This window comes from Rhinopithecus bieti, unplaced genomic scaffold, assembly GCF_001698545.2.
Source record: "Rhinopithecus bieti isolate Rb0 unplaced genomic scaffold, ASM169854v2 scaffold_12155, whole genome shotgun sequence".
Classification (NCBI taxonomy): domain Eukaryota; kingdom Metazoa; phylum Chordata; class Mammalia; order Primates; family Cercopithecidae; genus Rhinopithecus; species Rhinopithecus bieti.
The window spans coordinates 2,525,989-2,548,206 of NW_016807423.1; the positions used below are offsets into that span (position 1 = coordinate 2,525,989).

The 22,218-nt window shown below is 42.7% G+C and overlaps 1 protein-coding gene and 1 long non-coding RNA gene across 2 annotated transcripts in view; one reads left to right on the forward strand and one right to left on the reverse strand.

The window, feature by feature from the left end:
- RNF220 (ring finger protein 220) overlaps positions 1-22,218 on the reverse strand; it is a 262,744-nt gene that overhangs the window by 191,033 nt on the left and 49,493 nt on the right.
- LOC108535678 (uncharacterized) lies at positions 1,744-18,655 on the forward strand. Its single transcript, XR_001887292.1, has 4 exons — positions 1,744-1,952; positions 12,493-12,663; positions 15,123-15,251; positions 18,584-18,655. It is a non-coding gene; the product is annotated as an uncharacterized LOC108535678 (long non-coding RNA).

Consider the following 22,218-nt stretch of genomic DNA (forward strand, 5'->3'; position numbering starts at 1 on the left):
TGTAGGGCCAAAGGTATGTGTCTGCTGACTGGCTTTTCAGATCTTTCCTGCATAAATCACACCCATAACACATTGTCTACAATTTTAGTTTTTAGTGGAACAAGAAATTAAAGCAATTAGAGTGCAGATTCCTAGACTGTAGTGATTTTTTTCCCTCAGTCTTACCCACATATCTTTCAACAGCAATTATTTTAGAGATTCACCATAGTTTTCAACTTAGCTTTCATAGAAAAAATAAAATATCCAATTTTACATCATTGGGTTTACAAAATACAGTTGTCCCTTCGTATCCACGGTGGATTAGTTCTAGGACCCCCTCCAGATACCAAAACACTTGGATGCTCAATTCCCTTATATAAGATGGCATAGTATTTTCATATGACCTTCACATATCCTTTCGTACATTTTAAATAATCTCTAGATACTTATAACACCTAATATAATGCAAATGCTATACAAATAGTTCTTACATTTATTTTTTATTTGTATTTTTTTTATTGTTGTGTTGTTTTTTTTATTTTTTTGGAGACAGGGTCTCACCTTGTCACCCCGGCTGGAGTGCAATGGTGTGATCATAGCTCACTGCAGCCTGGAACTCCTGGGCTTAAGTGACATTCCTGCCTCAGCTTCCCAAGTAGCTGGGACTTTAGGTGGATGCCACCACACACAGCTAAGTTTTAAATTTTCTGTAGAGACAGGGTCTTGCTGTGTAGCCCATGCTACACAGGGTCTTGAATTCCTGGCCTCAAGCGATTCTCCCTCCTTGGCCTCCCAAAGTGTTGGTATTACAGGTGTGAGCCATGCCTAGTATTATTGTTATTATTATTATTATTATTTTGGAGACGGAGTCTCGCTCTGTCACCCAGGCTGGAATGCAATGGTGTGATCTCGGCTCACTGCAACCTCCGCCTCCTGGGTTCAAGCGATTCTCCTGCCTCAGCCTCCCAGGTAGCTGGGATTACAGGCACACACCACTAGGCCCAGCTAATTTTTGTATTTTTAGTAGAGACGGGGTTTCACCATGTTGGCCAGGCTGGTCTTGAACTCCTGACCTCAGGTGATCCACCCGCCTCAGCCTCCCAAAGTGCTGGAATTATAGGCGTGAGCTACCGCACCTGGCCTATTATTTTTTTATTGTGTTTTTTTCTTGAATATTTTTGATCCGTGGTTGGTAGAATCTGTGGATGAGGAACCTGTGAATACAGAGGGCTGACTGTACTTAATGAAATTAGGTAATTGCAATAATAACTAGCACGGGTAGGCCGGGCGCGGTGGCTCAAGCCTGTAATCCCAGCACTTTGGGAGGCCGAGACGGGCGGATCACAAGGTCAGGAGATCGAGACCATCCTGGCTAACACGGTGAAACCCCGTCTCTACTAAAATACAAAACTAGCCGGGCGAGGTGGCGGGCGCCTGTAGTCCCAACTACTCGGGAGGCTGAGGCAGGAGAATGGCGTAAACCCGGGAGGCGGAGCTTGCAGTGAGCTGAGATCCGGCCACTGCACTCCAGCCCGGGTGACAGAGCAAGACTCCGCCTCAAAAAAAAAAAAAATAAAATAACTAGCACGGGTATAAAGAGGCTTAGAAACAAGTACAGCTGAGTTCTGGTAAGCACACAAGACAACGCATGGGAATGACAGTAAGTGGCCAAGATGGTATACTAGCAAAACCATCAGCCGATAGTATGTCGTGGGCATCAGTTAGAATGTTATATACAGGATATAGAGAGTGTCGGTTAACCGGGCATGTAAGTTAAGTGGAAGTCGGTTGAGATAGCTACGATATTATTATTCTCTCTGTTTCTACCATTGACCTAGTTACAGGGCCCGATTATCTTCTCAGCTGACCCCTCTGAAGGAAATTATCTTCCATCAGGCTGGTTCATTGTTGAGGTCTGCCCCTGGCCAGAAAGGAACAGAGGAACACATAGACTCCCCAAGAAATGAAGCCTAGTAAGTTGGAAGAGATTTTAAAATATTTAGTTTTCAAAGGGTTACTCCTGGTTTCTGAGGCTCCCCATCCCTGATGAGCTGAGATGGGGAGAAAAGTTCCACCTCTCTACACTGTCCTGTGATGGGCACAGCATTATGTAGAGGAAGGTCTGACTTTAATTAGTCAGACCATCACCCTACTAAACTCCACTGAAACCAAAACAAACCAGGCAGTCCCATATGTCATAAGAATTAAAGGCATGGTTCCCACTTCCTAACGATGCTTTTACAGAAACCGTTCCACTGTAAAACTTTATGATTTGAATCTTTATAGCCGCCAGCAGAGCACATGTTCACTGCCTTAAATTATAACTTAATCACAATAGAAACTGACTTTCCAGCCCTTTGCAGTCAAGACGGGAGAGGGAAGGGGCCTCCAGAACAAACGGCTGCTATTCCTCTGCCCACCTGCCTCCTCCTGCCCTGCCTACTGTAGTCCCAGGAAAGCAGAGGATGTGGGGAAACACATACCTCACAGCCCAGGAAAACTTCAAAGCCAGAACCTTCCAGTATGGTCTAGAGACATGAATATCGTCCTGTCCAGGACTTACGTGGTCTAGTTAGGGCGAAGTGAGTGCTGCCGAGAAGTAAAAGGCAAGAAGGATCAGAGGGAGAAAGGCAAGACAGCAGGGAACTGCAGGCATGTGCACCATCTCATCACCCTGCTCTGGCCAGCTCACTCCGTTCCTTAACTTCGGTTGACATCCTCTATTGTTGCAGACTAGTTTGACACAAAAAGGAAACAAAAGCAAAATATCCCCACCTCTCCTCAGTTCAACACAGCTGAAACAGAAAGTGTGGGAAGGAGAGTGACAGAAGCTGTTGGACCGGAAGGCTGAGGCCAGATCCTGAAGGGCCTTGTGTGGCACACTCAGAAATGTTTATTTTATCCTGTAGGCAATTGGGAACAATGCAAAATGTTCAGTACTGAAGCAATCTGATGAGACTGCCTTTCAAAAAGACTCTACATTCAAAGAAGATACACAGACGGCCCCAAAATGAAAAGATACTCAGTATCATCAGTCACTAGGGAAATGCAAATCAAAACCACAGTGAGATACTGCTTCACACCCACTAGGATGGCTGGTTTTTAAAAGCCCAAACAAAACACAACAACAAAACCAAACCAGAAAATAAGTGGCACCCAGGATGTGGGAAAACTGGACCCCTCATGGAGGGCTGATGGGAATGGTGTAAATGGTGCAGTGGCTATGGAAAGGAGTTTGGCAGTTCCTCAAAACGTTAAACATACAGTTATCACGTGACCCAGCAATTCCACTCCTAGATACATACCCAAGAGAATTGAAAACATATGTCGACACAAAAACTTGTACAGCAATGTGCATAGCAACATTATTATAATAGCCAAAATGTGGAAATGAGATCAATTCCATCAACTAATGAATGGCTAAACAAAATATGGTATATCCATACAATGGAATATTATTAAGCCATAAAAAGGAATGAAGTACTGAAACATGCTACAATAGTGGTAAAACTTGAAAACATTATATTAAGGGAAACAAGCTAGACACAAAAGGTCACATATTTTATGATTTTATTTATGTGCAATGTCTAGAATAGGTAAAATCACAGAGATGGTAAGCAGATTAGTGGTTGCCAGGAGATGGAGAAGAGGGAGAATTCAGAAGTACAGGGCTTCTTGTTTTTGTTTTTGTTTTTTGAGACAGAGTTTCATTCTTGTTGCCCAAGCTGGAGTGCAATGGTGCAATCTCAGCTCACCACAGCCTCTGCCTCCCGGGTTCAAGTGATTCTCCTACCTCAGGCTCCCAAGAAGCTGGGATTACAGGCGTGTGCCACCAAGCCCGGCTAATTTTTTATATTTTTAGTAAAAACAGGTTTCACCACGTTAGCCAGGCTGGTCTCGAATTCCTGACCTCAGGTGATCCGCCCACCTTGGCCTCCCGAAGTGCTGGGATTACAGGCATGAGCCACGGTGCGTGGCCAGTACAGGGATTCTTTAGAGCATGATGAAAATGTTCCAGAGTTAGAGGATGGTGATAGTTGAATGACATTCTGATTATACTAAAAACCACTGACTTGTACACTTTATTTTATTTAATTTTGAGATGGAGTATCGCTCTGTTGCCCAGGCTGGGAGTGCAGTGGCACGATCTTGGCTCACTGCAACCTCCGCCTCCCAGGTTCAAGCGATTCTCCTGCTTCAGCCTCCTGAGTAGCTGGGATTATAGGCACCCAACACCTCGCCCAGCTAATTTTTGTATTTTTAGTAGAGACAGGGTTTTGCCATGTTGGCTGGGCTGGTCTCGAACTCCTAACCTCAGGTGATTCACCAGCCTTGGACTCCCAAAGTGCTAGGATTACAGGCGTGAGCCACTGCACTCAATCAATGACTTGTACAGTTCAAAATGATTAAAATGGTGAATTTTATCTTTTTTTTGAGATAGGGTCTCACTCTGTCACACAGGATGGAGTGCAGCAGCACGGTCACTGCTCACTGCAGCCTCGAATGCCTGAGCTCAAGTGATCCCCCGCCTCAGCCTTGGTGGAGGTGGAGGTCAATGCTGAAGTCCAGTGGGTTGGGAATGAATGGGAGACAAAGAAGAGGAGAAGGTCACCTCTCAAGTATTCATTGAATGTCTCCTATGTGTCAGGCCACAGTAGAGAGGAAATCCTTCCAGAAAGCTTTGGAAATAATAGGAAGGGAAGAAATAGGAAAGTAAATGAGGAGGATGCAGGAAGAGGACGGGAGGGAAATGAGCGAGCCAAAAGGACAGGAGGGTCCAGTTAGAAAGCAAGAAGTTTAAGGTTGATAAGTTCTTAGTAATGAGGCTCACAGTATGGCCATGGGACTGGACAGTGAAATGGAGTGGTGGTAAAGGTCTGTAGAAATTAACAGGCCAAGAAACTATACATGTGAGGGATCAGATCATTCCATCCAACAAATGAGGAGTGGAGACTGTCAGAGAACAGACAGTGATAGAAGTGAGAAGACAATAGAATAGTGGAACAGCAAGGGTCTCAAAGAAGGGGGAATTGTGTGTATCCTTTTTATTTTTCTTTTTTACAAATAAGTAAACCTGCATATTCCACTACTAGCTACTTAGCAGACACTCCATAAATAAATGTTGCCAACTGACTGATGTGTGCTCTCAAAAGCATCTCATAGCTGGCATGTTCTCAACTGAACTGTGATTCCCTTCCAAACTTAGTTCTCTTCCATTGTTTTCTGCCTCATCTATTCCATTGCACATGCCAAAATCTTAGGAAGCATTATTGACATATTTCCTTCCTCTTTGTCACTCTCGAGATGGAATCCATCATCAAGTCTTACCAATTTTACTTCCTAAACATCTCTCACATATGTCCGCATTGCTCTACATGCTCGTCTAAGCACCCATGATCTCCTGTCTACTTTATCTGCCTCCTTACTCACCTCTGCACATCTGCTCTTGTCTCCCTGCAATCCATTCTCTACTCTGCAGCCAGAGTCATAGTTTCAAAATCTGAATCTGATCAGGATGTGTGTCCTTTACTCCTTCATCCCGTTCAAACCCTTTAAGGGATTCCCATAGTTCTTAGAGTAAGAACCCCTTAATGTCAGACTCTGCAACCTCACCTTGTACCATACTTTCATACTATTTTCAGTCTTTTCCAACCTAGTGCTTGTCGTGATCCCTCCTGGTAGGGCCTTTGCACCTGTGATTGCCTCTGCCTAGTGTTCTTCCTCTCTGTTGCCTAAATGCCTATTCATCCTAATCAGTTCAACTTTCCTAAATTTTTTGTCTGGGTCATATCATACTCGGGCTGTCATAGCACTGCATAATTCTTCTTCATAGTGCCTGCTACAGTTGCAATTTTACATTTGATTAATGCCTGTTTCCATGAGGACAGGGACTGTGCCTCACACATAGAAGGAACTCAGTAAATATTTAGTGAATGAATGAATAATATACCAATAAACTTGCTCAGTGGTGTTAAGTGGCAGATCTGGGACTGTGTCCCAAGAGGAAATGTATTAGCAGGGAGGTCTGAAAAATGAACTCCAAGATCCCTTCCATTTCTGAGATTTGTGCTTTCTAGGTGAACTTCTATTATTTTCCTTCCCTTCCTTTTCTTAGGCTGGCTTGCCTGGCCTTATCTATACACTGCCACTGGGTACCATAAAGAATTAAAGACCTAAGGATTGGAAGGAATTAGTTCCCTCAGATGTTGGAAACCTTTCCTTTATCAGATGATTGAAAGAAACTCCTTAACAACAACCTTAATAATGGGTCATTTATTCTCTACTTAAACACATCTAATAATAGAGTTCAATTCTTCTCCAAAGGATTCCCTGTGGGTTTTCTTTCCTTTAATAATACATAAGTTAGGCATCTTTTTCATATGATTATTGGCCATTTGTATTTCTTTCTAAAAGAGTTCTAATATCCTTTACCCTCTTCTGTTAATTTTTTAGACTGATTTATAAACTCTCTGTAGATTAAAGAAATTAGCCCTTTGTCATATTATGTTGTAAATATGTTCTCCAGTTTGTTGTTGATCTTCTGATATTGTTTTTGGCATCTAAACAATTCTATTCTTTTTTTTTCTTTTTTTTTTTTTGAGACGGAGTCTCATTCTGTTGCCCAGGCTGGAGTGCAGTGGTGTGATCTTGGCTCACTGCAACCTCTGCCTCCCAGGCTCAAGCAAGTCTTGTGCCTCAGCCTCCCAAGTAGCTGGGATCACAGGTGTGTGCCACCATGCCCAGCTAATTTTTTGTATTTTTTTGTAGAGACCGAGTTTCACCATCATGGCCAGGCTGGTCTCAAACTCCTGACTTCAAGCAATCCACCTGCCTCAGCCTCCCACAGTGCTGAAATTATAGGCATGAGCCACTGCACCTGGCCTAAACAATTCTATTCTACATGGAACAAAATTTAAAAGATACAAAAGATTATATAAGGACAAATAAATCTTCCTTCACTCTTGTTTTCCAGCTCAATTCCCCTCCCCAAACGCAAGTACTATTAAAGTTTCTTGTATATCTTCCCAGGGCTTGCCTAAGCAATAACAACTTATATGTATAGCTGTTTATCTTCCTACAACACACACAAAAGGTAATAATGCACTCCGCTTCCACATCTTGCATTTTCACTTACGACACAAGATATATCAGAGACCTTTCCATATCAGTACAGGAAGAGCTGATAGATACCGCCAAATTGCCCTCCATAGAGGTTGAACCAATTTACACTGTCATTAGCGATATATGCGAATGTTTCTTTCCACATCTTTCACTGGTACAGGCATACTTTGTTTTATTGCACTTTGTAGCCATTATGTTTTTTACAAATTGAAGGTTTGTGGCAACCCTGTGTTCAGCAAACCTATCAGTGCCATTTTTTTCAACAGCCTGTGCTCACTTTGTGTCTGTGTCACATTTTGGTAATTCTTGATCTTTGATGTTACTATTGTAATTGATCTGGGGTGCCATGAACCACACTCATATCAGATGGCACACTTAATAAATGTTGTGTGTGTTCTGACTGCTCCACCAACCGGCTATTTCCCCATCTCTTTCCTTGGGCCTCCCTATTCTCTGAGACACAACCATATTGAAATTAGGCCAATTGGCCGGGCGTGGTGGCTCAAGCCTGTAATCCCAGCACTTTGGGAGGCCGAGACGGGCGGATCACGAGGTCAGGAGATCGAGACCATCCTGGCTAACACAGTGAAACCCCGTCTCTACTAAAAAAAAAATACAAAAGCTAGCCGGGCGAGGTGGTGGGCGCCTGTAGTCCCAGCTACTCCGGAGGCTGAGGCAGGAGAATGGCGTAAACCCGGGAGGCGGAGCTTGCAGTGAGCTGAGATCCGGCCACTGCACTCCAGCCTGGGCGACAGAGCGAGACTCCGTCTCAAAAAAAAAAAAAAAAAAGAAAGAAATTAGGCCAATTAATAACCCTACAAAGAGCTCTCAATGTTCAAGTGAAAGGAAGAGCCACACATCTCTCACTTTAAATCAAAAGCTGGAAATGACTATGCTTAGTACAGACGGCATGTCAAAAGCTGAGACAGGCTGATAGCCAGGCCTCTCGTGCTGAACAGTTAGCCAAGTTGTGAATGCAAAGGAAAAGTTCTTAAAAGAAATAAAAAACGCTATGCTAGTGAACACATGAATGATAAGAAATGAAACAGTCTAATTGCTGACAGAAAGTTTTAGTGGTCTGGATAGAAGATCAGCCACAACATTCCCTGAAGCCAAAGCCTAATCCAGACCAAGGCCCTAACTCTCTTCAATTCTATGAAGGCTGAGAGATGTGAGGAAGCTGCAGAAGAAAAGTTTGAAGCAGCCGGGCACGGTGGCTCACGCCTGTAATCCCAGCACTTTGGAAGACCAAGGCGGGCGGATCACCTGAGGTCAGGAGTTCGAGACCAGCCTGACCAACGTGGAGAAACCCTGTCTCTACTAAAAATACAAAATTAGCTGGGCGTGGTGGCGCATGCCTATAATCCCAGCTACTCGGGAGGCTGAGGCAGGAGAATCGCTTGAACCCGGGAGGCAAAGGGTGCAGTAAGCTGAGATTATGCCACTGCACTCCAGCGTGGGCAACAAGAGCGAAATTCTGTCTCAAAAGAAAAGAGAAAAAAAAAGAAAAAGTTTGAAGCTAGCAGAGGTTGCCTCATGATGTTTAAGGAAAGAAGGTATCTCTATAACAGAAAATTACAAGGTGGAGTAGCAAGTGCTGATGGAGAAGCTGCAAGTTATCCAAAAGATCTAGCTAAGATAATTGAAGAAGGTGGCTGCACTAAACAATGAATTTTCAATGTAGTTGAAACTGCCTTATATTGGAAGGTGCCATCCAGGGCTTTCAAAGCTTGAGAGAAGAAGTCAATGCCTCAAAGCTTCAAAGGACAGGTTGACCGTGTTAGGTGCATAATGCACTTGGTGACTTAAAGTTGAAGCCAGTGCTCATTTGCCATTCCAAAAATCCTAGGGCCCTTAAGAATTAAATCTATTCTGCCTGTGCTCTATAAATGGAACAACAAAGCCATGATGACAGCACATCTGTTTATAGCATGGTTTACATAATATTTTAGGCCCATTGTTGAGATCTACTGCTAAAAGAAAAATATTCCTATCAAAATATTCCTGCACATTGACAATGCACCTGGTCACCCATGCGCTCTGATGGAGATGTACAAGAATATGAATGTTGTTTTCATGCCTGCTAACACAACATCCATTCTACAGCCCATGGATCATGGAGTAATTTCAACTTTCAAGTCTTATTATTTAACAAATACATTTTGTAAGGCTATATCTGCTATAGATAGTGATTCCTCTGATGGATCTGGGCAAAGTAAATTGAAAATCTTCTGGAAAGGATTCATCATTTTAGATTCCATTAAGAAGAGTCATGATTCATGGGAGGGGGCCAAAATATCAATATTAACAATTTGGAAGAAGTTAATTCCAGCCCTCATGGGTGACTTTGAGCGTTTCAAGGCCTTAGTGGAGAAAGTAACTGTGAATGTGGTCAAAATAGTGAGAATTACAATAAGTAGAGCCTGAAGATGTAATTGAATTGCTGCAATCTCGTAAGAAAACCTGACTGGATGAGGAGTTGCTTTTTATGGATAAGCAAACAAAGTGGTTTCTTAAAATAGAATCCACTTCCTGGTGAAGATGTTGTGAACATTGCTGAAATGACAACAAAGAACTTAGAATCTTACATACACTTAGCTGATAAAGTAGCTGCAGGGTTTGAGAGGACTGACTACAATTTTGAAAGAAGTTCTACTGTGAGTAAAATGCTATCAAATATCTACTGTGAATAAAATGCTATCACATGCTACAGAGAAATCTTTCATAAAAACAGAGTCAATGCGGCAAATATCATTGTTGTCTCATTTTAAGAAATTGCCACAGCTACGCCAACCTTAAGCAACAACCGTGATCAGTCAGCAGTCATCAACACTGAGGCAAAACTCTCCACTAGCAAAAATATGATTTGCTGAAGTCTCAGATGATCATTAGCATTTTTTAGCAATGAAATATTTTAAAATTAAGGTGTGTACATTGTTTTTTAGACATAACGCTATTGCACATTTAATAGACTACAACATAGCATAAATGTAACTTTTTTTTTTTTTTTTTTTTTTTGAGACGGAGTCTCGCTCTGTCACCCAGGCTGGAGTGCTATGGCCGGATCTCAGCTCACTGCAAGCTCCGCCTCCCGGGTTCACGTCATTCTCCTGTCTCAGCCTCCTGGGTAGCTGGGACTACAGGCGCCGCCACGTCGCCCCGCTAGTTTTTTGTATTTTTTAGTAGAGACGGGGTTTCACCGTGTTAGCCAGGATGGTCTCGATCTCCTGACCTCGTGATCCGCCCGTCTCGGCCTCCCAAAGTGCTGGGATTACAGGCTTGAGCCACCGCGCCCGGCAAATGTAACTTTTATATGCACTGGAAAACCAAAAGTTCATGTGACTCGCTTTGATGTGATATTTGCCTTATTGTGGTGGTCTGGAACTGGATCTTCAACATCTCTAAGGTATACTTGTGCACTATTAAAATCTTTTTGATCTCTGCCAGTCTGATAGGTAAAAAATGGCATATCGCAGCCAGGTGTGGTGGTGCATGCCTATAATCTCAGCTACGCAGGAAGCTGAGGCAGAAGGATCACCCTCAACCCAGGAGTTTGAGGCCAGCTTCTGAAACATAGTGAGGGTCCCTCTAAAAAAAAAAATGGCACATGGATTTATCTAAGAGTAAAGTTGAGCATCTTTTTATATATATTTATGGCCATTAAAATTTTTTATGGCTTCTAGACCTTTCCATTTTAGAGGAATTAGGATTGGGAAGGATTATTGTGATAATAGGAGAAAATCTTTAGTTAATCTAGATTTAGTAACCTGCTTTTCCACTGGTGTCGCAGTGGGAGGGTTTGAGCTGTATTTTTATCAGCAACACATCTGTGACTGAAGATATATTATGATAGTGTAGAAACAGTATGGGTTTTCAGGTCAAGCAGACTTGAACTGAAACCCCATCTCCTTTCTTTGATTCTTTCTTTTCATATTAATTTACTGAAGTTGTACTATGTGTCAGACCCTGTGTAAGGTGCTGGAGATTCAAAGGTAAATAAAACACAGTTCTTGCCATCCAGAAACTCTCAGTATAATGAAGGAGCCAGGCACATAAACCAGTAAGTATAATGCAAAATAGGTATCAATAATGATGATGTGGATGCTGATGAGATACAGATAATAGCTGGCAGCTCTGTGGATGATGAATCAGGAAAGGACGACACCAGAGACAAGGAGAGCAGTTAGTAGGCTGTAGCGGCAATCTAGGCAAGTAATGTAGTAAGAATGAAGAAGAGAAATCAGATTCTAGATGGAATGAGGCAGTCAGTACGAGAATGATTTTGTTAACAATGGGGAGTGAGGATAGGTTTCCGTGGGTTGAGGACTGACGGAGGCAAGTTGCTGTTTCTTTTTCTTTTTTTTTTTTTTTTTGAGACGGTTTTGTTTATTGAGCGAGATCTTGCTCTGACTGGAGCCACAAGTTGTGACTTGGGAGGTAGCAGTGGGCGCTGGATCTCAGCTCATTCTGTGGCAGGGCTGCCCTCCAGTCTTCGCGAACCTCCGGCAGATATAATCGCCAGTAGCTCACTGCCTCAGCCTCCCGTAGCTTACGCTGGAGCTACAGGCGTGCCCACAATACCTTCTAAGCTCAGAAGTGCACCGTAAAATTTTCTATAGACATTTGTATTCTTCATTCTCAGTAGAGACGAGGTTTCAACCGTGTTAGCCAGGATGGTCTCATCTCCTGACCTCGGATGATCCGCCCGTCTCGGCCTCCCAAAGTGCGGGATTACAGGGCCCTTGAGACACGGCACCGGCCGTTGCTGTTTCTTTGATATGATAGCTATTGTGGCATATTAGTTCATCAAATATCCATTCCCTTCATTCCTCTACCTCCCATCTTCTCTGCCACACAGATGTGCTTTGCTCATATGACTTGCTTAGTCTTCAAAGCAGGATGAAGTGACATTCCTACCCTCTGACTTTGGGCTTGGCCATCGATTTCCTTTAACCAGTGGAATGTTAGTAGATATAATGCAAGTAGAGATTTTAGATATGCACAAAAAAAGAAAAGAAAAAGAAAAAGATGCGCATACAAAGTCGGCCTTGGTCTCTTGGGCTCCTGCCTCCCACCATGAGAAGAACATGCCTCTGGTAGCTGCTGGTTCAAGAACATTAAAGGACACATGGAACAGACCTGGACCTAACCCGCAGCTTAGAGTCAGGCCCATCTGAGCTCAGCCTAGACTAGCTGAATCTCAGGTGATCTATACAACTGTACACTCAAGAAATATATATCCATCATCTATGACACTGAATTCTGAGTAAGTTTGTTATACAATGTTGTTGTGGCAAGAGGCCTCTAAAAGTGGTATCTTTTCTCTAGGCTAAATATCCCTATTTTCTGCAACTGTTCATAGTATGCCCCCTCCTTTCTTATTTCTGTCAGATTTCTCTGCAAGATATACCAACTGAACCAGTTAGGAGGCACCCCTCCAAAGAATCACCAAATGAGAATTCTGCACACATGTGACCCTCTTCCTCTCCTCTTCAACTGTCTCCATTCTAGAGGTCACCCTATGGAAAAAGAAGGAATCTGTCCCTGGAGCCTGGGCTCAGGGTGAGTCTAGAATGAGGAGGCTCGGGAAGATTAAAGATCAAACTCCATGAGTGAATTAGAAGGGAGTGGTTCTCAGCTCCTGGTTAATTCTGGAAACTCAAGTTATTCTATAAACAAAGACAGAGGTCAAGAGACATCTAAAATGTCTACATGGAAACCAATTATACACCAATTGTCTACAGTTTGGACTCAAAACATGATATTGCTTTACATCCCAAACCACCTAAAACCAGGCAGATAAGGAGGATATGGGGCAGATTCCCATTCTGTGGCATCCAAAGCTTAGCATATACCACTTTGAGGACCCTCTTAAAAAAAAAAAAAGAAACAAAATTACAAATAAAAATTAGGTTCAAAAGTATTATTAGAATGACAAATCATTTCACAACAATTACAAAGTTTTAAAGGTTGAGGAAAATGAGAATCATCACAAAAATATTCCAATAACATAATTTTAAATTAATTGATATACTTCTAAGTGTTTATTTCCTGTATTTTCTGTTTTTTTTTTCTTTCTTTTTTCTTTTTTTTTTTGAGACAGAGTTTCGCTCTTGTTGCCCAGGCTGGAGTACAATGGCGCGATCTCAGCTCACCACAACTTCTGCCTCCTGGGTTCAAATGATTCTCCTGCCTCAGCCTCCCAAGAGCTGGGATTACAGGCATGTGCCACCATGCCTGGCTAATTTTTTATTTTTAGTAGAGGCGGGGTTTCTCCACGTTGGTCAGGCTAGTCTCAAACTCCCGACCTGAGGTGATCCGCCCGCCATACCTTTCTTGTATTTTCTTTTTTTGTTTTTTGAGATGGAAGGTCTTGCTTTGTCGTCCAGGCTGGAGTGTAGTGGTGTGATCTTGGCTCACTGCAACCTCCGCCTCCTGGGTTCACACGATTCTCCTGCCTCAGCCTCCCGAGTAGCTGGGACTACAGGCGCCAACCACCACGCCCGGCCAATTTTTTGTATTTTCAGTAGAGATGGGGTTTCACTGTGTTAGCCAGGATGGTCTCGATCTCCTGACCTTGTGATCCGCCCGCCTTGGCCTCCCAAAGCGCTGGGATTGCAGGTGTGAGCCACTGCACCCGGCCTTTCTTGTATTTTCTAAGCTATGGACTCTGACTCTTCATATGAACAATTCTGAAGTATCTGTACTTTATTTTTCTATGAAGAAAATAGAAAATCCTGTCTTTCTTCTACCATTGTTGACCAAAATTTGTTTATAACTGATAGCTTAGAGAATTTCTTTCCACCTCAAAACTCCTTACTAGTACTGTTATATAAATGTTAAGGATTAATGTGAAATTTGGGGAAACCTCTATCAAGTTTCTTTCATATAGGAGTTGTAAGATTTCATGGCCTTTCGAATTTTCCTTAATATTCTCGGACTTTACTGATACTCTTTTTTTTTTTTTTTTTTTTTTTGAGACGGAGTCTGGCTGTGTCTCCCAGGCTGGAGTGCAGTGGCCGGATCTCAGCTCACTGCAAGCTCCGCCTCCCAGGTTTACGCCATTCTCCTGCCTCAGCCTCTGGAGTAGCTGGGACTACAGGCGCCCGCCACCTCGCCCGGCTAGTTTTTTGTATTTTAGTAGAGATGGGGTTTCAGCGTGTTAGCCAGGATGGTCTCGATCTCCTCACCTCGTGATCTGCCCGTCTCGGCCTCCCAAAGTGCTGGGATTACAGGCTTGAGCCACCGCGCCCGGCTTACTGATACTCTTTTACAGTTTATTATTGGTGTCCTGGTTACAGTGACACAATTACGAGTTTTCTGTTACCTTTGGTGATGTCAATCTCTTGGAGATGTGTATATAACTTCACATAAGAATGCACTCGTTGTTAGTAGTATTGCTACAGGCTTATGCACCATAAACACAGGAATTTTAATAAATTCCATTTCATGTGATTCCCATATATATATATATACACACATACACACACACCAGGTGTGGTGGCTCACACCTGTAATCCCAGCACTTTGGGAGGCCAAGGCAAGCAGATCACTTGAGCAGGAGTTTGAGATGAGCCTGGCCAACATGGTGATACCCTGTCTTTACTAAAAATACAAGAAAAAAAAAATTAGCTGGGCATGGTGGTGCATACCTGTAATCCCAGCTGCTTGGGAGGCTGAGGCGAGAGAATCGCTTGAACCTGGGAGATGAAAGTCACAGTGAGCCAAGATTGCGCCACTGCACTCCAGCCTGGGCAACAGAGCAAGACTCTGGCTCAAAAAAAAAAAAAAAAAAAAAAAAAAAAAAAAAAAAAAAAAAAAAAAAAGGAAAGAAAAGGAAAAAGAAAAAAAATGATACATTTACAATTGTATACACTGCATTAAGATGTATTCCTGACAGGTGCGACATTTTGTTTTGACCAGCCATTAATAAGAACCAAAATTTCCACTTACAATTTTACATATGTGAGGACTAGTTTCTGGATCCATACATTTTAAGCCTTGTTTCTCTTCCATTGCAGAGCATCATAGGACACATTCATGTCCCCTGACAAGCTCTGATCACGCACCTTCATGACCTGACCCAGTTAATTAGCAGAGTGGGCAGCAGCAGTACTCCTGAAGTCATTTATACACCAGGACAGCCAACAGTAAGTTAACTGTACAGAAGAGACTGCAAACCACATAAACAGATGCATAAACTAAATATAAAATATACTCAAATAAACTAAATATAAAATATACTCCCAACTCAGCTTCTCCTGAAACAGATCACCAAAACATCCGTGGCCACTCCAACGCCACTCCAGGAGGGGAAGTATGAACTTGAAGGGAAATCTCAATTTTGATTCAAGTATTTTATTTTTGCAAAGTGAAAAAATATAACCATGTAAAAATATTGCTAAGGCCTCTTCCAGGCTCTTGAAAGGAGTTCATGAAAGTAAGGGACCTGGAAGTTTAAATTCACTAACTGCATAAAAAATCCACTTCTAGAAGGATAAAATCCTGGTTTTATCTTTTTCTTGGTATAGGCACCATCAGTAGACAGCATTACCTGTTGCTGGGTATTTTTGCATTAAATATGCAATATTTATTGAGTACTGACTAGGCACCAGACACCAGGGATACAACAGTGCTGAAATGAACACCATCCCTGCCTCCGTGAGCTTAAGCTTTAGCTAAGAGAGAGACATCAAAGAGTTATATTTAGACGAATGTCCCAGGAAGGTTCCTGCAAGGGGGCAGGTCTGTTAAACCCAAACCAAACCTATTATTGAGATGTGCTGACAGGGGAGGGGGAAGGCCAGGAATGCAAGGAGTCCCTCAGCAGCGTCAGACCCCTCAGAAGGCCTCCTCTGACCTTGTGGTTCTCCTAGGGTTCAGAATCTAGCCACCATCTTCCACATGTGTCCCTGTCTGCTCTGCAGCTATATTCAAGCTATTCCTCTGGCACTTCAGGCTTAGAATTGCTAGCATGTGAGGCTGTACCAGCAGGGCCTCTTTAGCTGGGGAACCCAGGACCCAAAGTTTAGCAGAGGAAACACTGGGCGCTAGTCTGGGAGAAGCTAAAAGAGGATCCTGAAGTAAGAAGTGGTTAGTGCAGCTGACCTCCTCTCCCCTAACTAAAAACAGGGAAGTGTTGTGAGAACCCTCAAGGAACAGCACCGGGAGGCTCCGATCTCCCGTTTTACCCTGTTCTTTCCTACCCTTCGCAGAGTCAGCCTACTGACGTATCTTTTATCTTATTTTTTCAGCCAAACATCTTGAAATAGTTACCTACACCCATTTCCTCCACTTCTCACTTCCAATTTCCTACTGCTCCACAGCAGTCTAGCTTCTGCCAGTGAAACCACAGGTACCAGGTGTTAGGGGATGTCACTGCCCTACCAGTATCCCCTGCCCTTACTACTTCAGTGAAGCCCAGGCTTCCAGCTGCTGGTACCTGCATTCATTCGCCTGAGGGGTTTCTCTCACAGCCGGGGTCTGTTCTCCTGCCCAAGCAGCAGGCTGGAAATGTCAGTGAATTAGTGCCCTCTAAGAACAGCCCTCAACCAATGACCTGAAAGAGCTCCCTCACCCCATGAGAGAGGAACGATGAGGTGGGTGTTCTGCATGACTTCCAGGGCTTTCCCCATGGGATTAAGCTGTAATTGCCCACGGTGGCTGCTGGCCTGATTCACCCTTTACTGGCCATCCCCTCCCTGTTCATCCCCCTCTCCTACACACACCAGTGTTCTTCATCTTTCAAACAGACTAATCGTCTCAGGGTCCACTTTTAGGAAAACTCAAACTAAGCACCAAGATCATCAATGACGTCCTGACTGTTGCAGTCTTGGTGAATCCATCCGTCAGCAAGTATGCACTGAGAACCTACTAGGTGCTAGGCATTGTCTAATCTGACCGTACCTCTTTAATACACTTGACATCCACAACCACTCCTTCTTGAAGCTCTCCTTCCCTGGATTCAGGCTTCCTTGCATGTGGATATTCCCTCTTTCATCGGCAGTTCCACTTCACCCACCCCTTACACAGTGGTGTTCCCAGAGTTCACAGCCCGGCTCTTGTTCTTCCTACTCTACATGCCCTTCTTTGACCATGTGGCCCACCTGCACAGGATCAAATCTCATTTTTTGTTGAAGATTCACAAATTCCTTTATCTACCCTTACTTTGTTTCCTGGGTTTCAGATTTTGTGTCCAACTACCTTTTAGACATTTTAACCCAGAAGCTACAAAGTTATCGCAAATGCAGTATACCCAGTTTTGGGGGGTTTATTAGCTGGGTTCTGTGTAAAGACAAGTGTGTAAGGAAATTGGGTGGAAGACATTGGCAAGAGAGCATTTGACAGTGATGGATCATGAGATGTAGGCTCAGTAGGAAAGGAAGTAATTCTGGGAGAAGGCTGAGAGGTTAGGAAGAAATGGAAGTGTCAAAGGCAGTGCTGGATTACTCAATAGACAAACACATTCTTCGGGCATCCAAAAAGCAAAGTGAACCCTCCCCGCCAACATCTTTTTAGGAAAACTTTGAAATTAAAAAAAAAAAAAAAATCACCAAAAGAATCACCACGGTAAAAGTCAGAAATTTATTGAACTTCCTTACACTTATTTTACAAGTTAGTATTGTTTTCATTTTAAATTACATAAGGGAACATTCTCTTTTTTGGTGCTTGGGGACATTAAAGGTCTGGCTTGGGTCTAGGCAGTCAATGAGATGAAAGCACAGTTATAACGGGAGCAAGGGAGAGAGGAAGCCGGAAGGTAGAGGCTGTTGTCCAAGAGTGGATGCTCTCTTAACCAGCCTCTTCCCTACCGACCTACTGGGTTAACTAAAACTTTCCATTCCTGCTGTAATACATTCTAGTTAATGGACACGGTGCTCTGAATGTTCCTGGCTGGCAGGCCACTCTCTTCCACACACATATACTACTTCATTACTTCCACTTTTACCAGCGGGGTGTAAGTCATTGTGATTGTTCCAAAATTTCTTTATTCCTGTGGTAGTAGTTACTGTATTTACATAATTTAATTAAACATTATGTAAACCAATGGTGCAAAAAGAAAGACAACTGTTGTTTCTAAGAACACTAAATCAGATACTTTGGGAAGTTTCATAAAGGTAAATGTTTTTTAAATGCTATTGAATTGGGTGTGGGTAAGACAACTAGAAAACAGTTAACATTTATTGAATGTTTACTATATGTCAGACAGTACATTAAGGCTTTGTATAAAATAGTTATTTCATCCTCACAATAACTCTCTGAAGTGGTTATTGAGGAAACTGAGGCACAAAAAGGCTAAGCAACTTACCCAAGTTAGGAAATGGCACATCCAGGATTTGAACCCAGGCGGCCTGACTTAACAGACTGTCCTAACCATTATGGTATCATGTAAAAAAAACTGGAAAAAATCCTAACAGTGGAGTCTGTGCAGAGGCTATTTCATAAGAATATCTAAGTTTCTCATTCTATTTTTTTTTTTAAGAGATGATGTCTTACTCTGCTTCTCAGGCTGGGAGTATAGTGGCGTGATTATAGCTCACTGTAACGTCTGGGTTCAAGTGATCCTACCACCTCAGCCTCCTGAATAGCTGTAACTACAGGTGCGTACACCATGCCCAGTTAACTTTTTTATTTTTTATTTTGTGTAAAGGGAGGGTCTTGCTATGTTGCCCAGGTTGGTCTCAAACTCCTAAGCTCAAGCGATCCTCCCACTTCAGCCGCCCAAAGCACTGGGATTTGGGATTACAGGCGTGAGCCATCACACCTGGCTTTCTTGTTCTATTGTAAAGAAGCTGAAGCCAAAATCCATAGACAAGTCGATATGGATATGGTTGTTCAAGAATCAAGGACTCCACACTTGATAAAAGGCCCTGACACTCTATCCAAAGACTAGCAAGTGGTTGTGCATTTCTATCATCTAAGTTAGAATGCAATGTTCAAAGTATATATGTGGCATATGTGGTACTTTTTATGATGTACCACTTTAACTGACTTTGATTAATCAACCTAGTAGCAATGCTGAATGAGAAGGACTTCTCTGTTTCAGAATTTAAAATTTCAGACATGGTACAGCCCTAGGTGAAGAATCAGCTATCTTCCTCAAATGCAGATCTAAATATAACACTTCCTTGCTTAAATACTTTTAATTTCCACCATCGACCCCTACTCACAACCAGAAAAAAAAATCCAGAGTTATAAGTAGTATCCTGCATACTTTTACCATCTTATTGTAAAGGAGCCAGTCCCTCTTGACCGTATTTCTAGTCATCCGCCAGTTACTTCATTCAGGCTTCAGTATCTTTGACTATCATTTTCTTTGCCTGGAATTATCTTCACTCCCTCTCTAATTGGAGAAATCTTACTCATAATTTTTTTCATTCTTTTTTTTATTCATTCAACAAATAGTTCTGGGCACCTATTGAGTGAAGAATGAACTAATATATATCTATAATATATATAAAATGATGTTTCCCTATTGAAATGTTTTGATAAGCTATTCTTTTCCTTTGAAGCATTTATCTCAATTTACTATTTATTTTTGTGTTCATTTGTTTAGTGTTCAAGGGAAGGGGCAGAGAAGAGGAGGAAGAGGAGAGAGGAAGGTAGGGTGTTGGGAGATTATACATAGTTTGCAGAGAAGGGGAAACAGTTGGGAAAAGTCTGAGGAATTAACATTGGAGCTACAGCTGAAGGATAAGTGAGTGTAACTGGGCAAGACTGGTGGCAGTTGGGGATAGGTAGGAGCAGGAGGGGTTGGGGGCACATGTGTTCCAGATACAGGGAACAGCAGATGCTAAGACACTGGGGCAGAAGGAGGGGCACCATGATGGAGAAACCGAAAGAAGTCCAGTGTAGTGGGATTGCAGAGTGTCCCGCCCCAGATGGAAGAGACAGAGGAGTATGAGGCCAGACAGGGAGAGGGTCAGACCCTGCAGGACTCTGCAGGCCGTGGCAATACAACTTCCATCTTCATGAGAAAAGCAAAAGGGAGCCATTGGTGAGACCTAAGCAAGGGAATAACGTTTTCAGGTTTGTGATTTTAGAAATCTTCTGGCTGCCACGTAGACCACAGATCGGAAGTGCAGCAAATGTCACTCCTTTCTTAAGCCTTCCTTGACCTCATGTGCTCCCACCAAAACTTAGGAAGCTCCTCAAGGACAGGGACTTGGTCTGTTTTGTTCACTGCTGTATTTCCAGGGCCTACAACAGTTCCCAGTGCTTAGTAGGTCCTTAATAAACGTTTCTCAAATAGTGCAACTTTTTAATGTCATTTCTCACATGACACTTATATAGTATCTCAACTCCATGGGCTTTCCAGCACTCTGAGAAGTGAATGACCTTTCTTGTAAGGGAAGGACTAACGTTATAGTTAATGTAATGTTAAAGCCGTGCACAAAATTCATATAATCTGAAGGGAAAAGACATCTGTCCTGCCACCACTTTTTCCTTCTCTGACAACACGCAGTTACCTTACTTCATAATAGGAACATTGGACCCTTGGTAACCAAATAATTCCATGGATTCTTCAGTGGAAAGGAACTTCTTTCTTTCCTAAATTAAACACCTCCAGAGACTAATGGTAATTGTCTTGGCTTGGATTACCTGATAGCTTTTGTGTATTCTTTCCCCTTGCAGGTCTTAGGGCCTTTCTCCAAATTAAGAGAATCTTTATTCTAGGAATATGACACTCTAGCAATATTTTCACAAGAATCACAAGATCTGAAAGCTAGAGGGCTCTTTGGGGGCATTTAATCTAACCCTTACTCCCACCCCAAAGCTTCCACTCCCTCAGTACCACTCCTTCCTCATCAGTTGGCTGTCTGGCCCCAGGGTGTTCTGAGATGGCTCAGGTGTCAATGAGGGACAGATGGCATGTGCTAGAGCTAGAGAACTCAGACGGTCACCCTTGATCTTCATGAAGTTCCCATGTTTATTCCAAAACAATCTGTGTTATATTTATATAGTTTTATGACTAGTTGATTATCTCCAGTGCCAACCCCTCTTCTTATTCCAGACCATTAAATTAGTTTTTAGGGTTCTTCTTCTTGCTCAACTTATTCATCTTTCCATGTGGTTTTCAATGTTTTTACTGTCTCTAGCTCATGCCTTTGCAATTCTAACAAACTTGTTTCTTATAACCTACTTAAAATACCAAGCTCCTTAATGAATTAATCAATCAGTTAATCAAATAGTTGTTAAATCCCTACCACATCTTTTCCATCCCATAAGTTTTTCTTTGAGAGCCCCATGAGCCCCCGGGAGACTGGCAACAAGACTATTAGAAAGTCTCGGGCCAGGCGCAGTGGCTCAAGCCTGTAATCCCAGCACTGTGGGAGGCCGAGACAGGCGGATCACAAGGTCAGGAGATCAAGGCCATCCTGGCTAACACGGTGAAACCCCGTCTCTACTAAAAAATACGAAAAAACTAGCCGGGCGAGGCAGCGGGCGCCTGTAGTCCCAGCTACTCGGGAGGCTGAGGCAGGAGAATGGCGTAAACCCGGGAGGCGGAGCTTGCAGTGAGCTGAGATCCGGCCACTGCACTCCAGCCTGGGCGACAGAGCGACACTCCGTCTCAAAAAAAAAAAAAGAAAGAAAGTCTCACTGCTAGATCCATGCACTCCACCACTCCCTTCCTACGCATAATTTTACTTTCATTTCTTTTCTTCCCCCTCTTTTGTTCTCCATTTTCCTCTTTCTTATTTTTCTCCTCTCCCTCCTATGATTCCATTTTCCCATCCTGTCACTGAGGTGTCCTTCTTGGCATTTTGTGGTTGAGGCATTTTGGTGTATATTCTGCCTTCGCTAAAGGGAATCATAGTAAGGAGTCTAAACTCACATCCCAAAAACAGAGATTTGACAGAAGCAAAGGAAAAGAGCAAAACAAATAGTAAGCAAGTCCAGGTAACAGAGAATGACAGGAAAATGGCTTGGCAATTTCTCATAAATTTAAACTTATACTTACCATTTAACCCAGGAATTCTGCTCATTGTTCTTTACTCAAGGATAAAGAAAACTTATGTTTGCACAAAAACTTGTTCGCAAAGATTTATAGTAGCCTTATTCATAACTGCCTCAAACTGGAAACAATCTAAATGTCTTTGACTGGTGAATGCATAA